Consider the following 1,784-nt stretch of genomic DNA (forward strand, 5'->3'; position numbering starts at 1 on the left):
TATGGCTCAGGTGGCTTCTGATCCAGGGAGACAGATCTCTGCTGTGACTCTTATTTTGCCTGTCTCTTGAAATTTCAGGGTAATGGTTTGATGTAACCTTTGTAACATGATAAGTCAGAGAAAGTCATTGATTTTCGATTCTTCGTCATTTTCATCAAATGGCAGGAATGACCATTTCCGTATTTATGGATATCTTTTAAAAGTTTTTTCCCATCTTGCTCCTTTGTTTCAGCAGGAATATTGTTCAAAATGATCAATACATAAGCTATTCTAGTTTTAAGTTCAAAGATTATCATTTAGTTTCTAAATGTTTTCATTTGCATTTTTAAGTCCACATTTCATACCTTTGAACATTTCTGTGATGCTTATTTTATTTTATTTTGTTGAGAGTGATACTTTTCTATTTAGTCATTTTGGCTTCAAACTGAAACTAGAAATTCAAAGTTAACATGCTTGCCAGTGAGCTTCTTGTACACACCAGAAAATGTTTCAGCCTTGTGTTCTACATTGTTCTTCTGTGCTTTGTCCAAATGAACCTTTATAAGCCAGCTACCATGCAGTTTTACACCGATTCTCTTGTCCACAATTTCACTTGGGAGACCAAGTCTTCAAGGATTGCATTATGAACAGCTGTCAGAGTACAGCTCCTGGGACACTTTTGCTTAATTTTTGAATGGCTTTTTCGAGTGGGCTTGGGTAGAATTTTCCTCTAAACAATAAAGACAGCATGTTTTCCACTGAACTTTTTCTCCAATTCACATACTACCTGGACTTGGATTTTCTGGAAATACTTCAGTTGAGGAAGGGGAACAAAGATTACAGTAGCCTTCCAACCACCACCAACTTCAGTTTCCTTGGCTGCTGTTATATTCAAATCCCTTAAATGAGTCTTTAGGTCTGAGTTCATCTCCAGTGAAGATGAGCCTGAGAAATGCCAGACTGAAATGTATCTGGCTTTTCACCATTGAGCTTCAGGATCTTTGCCCTTGAATTAAACATGACCTTTTTCTGATGGAACACCGGTCTAAGAAGAGGTTGAGATTCACAAGAACTCATCAAATCTTCACGGTGGACTATTTTATTATTATTTTTTATCTAATTATTCTATTACCTGACTTTTATGATTTAATCCTGAGAGTGGTAAATAATAATTATAATTATAATTATTATTATTTAGTTTTTGTATTAAAACTCAGATTTGACAGTTTCCTTTGTGAGAATCATAAGAGATTTGTTTGAGACTGTACCTGTCTAAAAATACCTTCAGATTTCTACTCTTTGTTTTCCCAGCTTGGGATTTAATTCATTAATTTATTCATCAAGTATTTATTGAACAACTGCTGTGTGGCATTAACTGTTTTGTAATATATGACTGTATTAGTAAACATTGAAAATAACAACATCAAAATACTTGCCATCATGGAGCTTACCTTTCACTGGATAGTAATATAAATTGATATATTTGGGATTTTCCACTTCAATATGAATAGATTTTACATTAAACCCCCAAAGTCACATAAAGGAAGATCATGTCTTGTACAAACTTTCCTTTTGACCTATGTATGGAAAAGGCTCTTACAGCCAGTGTTTTCTTGTCATCTCCTTTTTGATGATTGAGTGGATGTTAGAGTCCACCCCTTCACCTAGAGTATAGCCCTGCTAACAAATTGTCTTCATACCTCGTTCTCAGTTTCATCTGGAAACTATTTTTAGTTTCAAAGCACAGTTCTCTATTCACAAAGCAGCTTTTAAAATCCATGCTTCTTTGTTACAATGATTGGTAA

The 1,784-nt window shown here is 34.6% G+C and overlaps 1 pseudogene; it reads right to left on the reverse strand.

Moving 5' to 3' along the window:
- Nucleotides 1–419: 419 nt before the first annotated feature.
- LOC101430393 (small ribosomal subunit protein eS7-like) lies at nt 420–999 on the reverse strand (annotated as a pseudogene).
- Between the last annotated feature and the right edge of the window lie 785 nt (nt 1,000–1,784).

Source organism: Dasypus novemcinctus, chromosome 12 (assembly GCF_030445035.2).
Source record: "Dasypus novemcinctus isolate mDasNov1 chromosome 12, mDasNov1.1.hap2, whole genome shotgun sequence".
Taxonomy (NCBI): domain Eukaryota; kingdom Metazoa; phylum Chordata; class Mammalia; order Cingulata; family Dasypodidae; genus Dasypus; species Dasypus novemcinctus.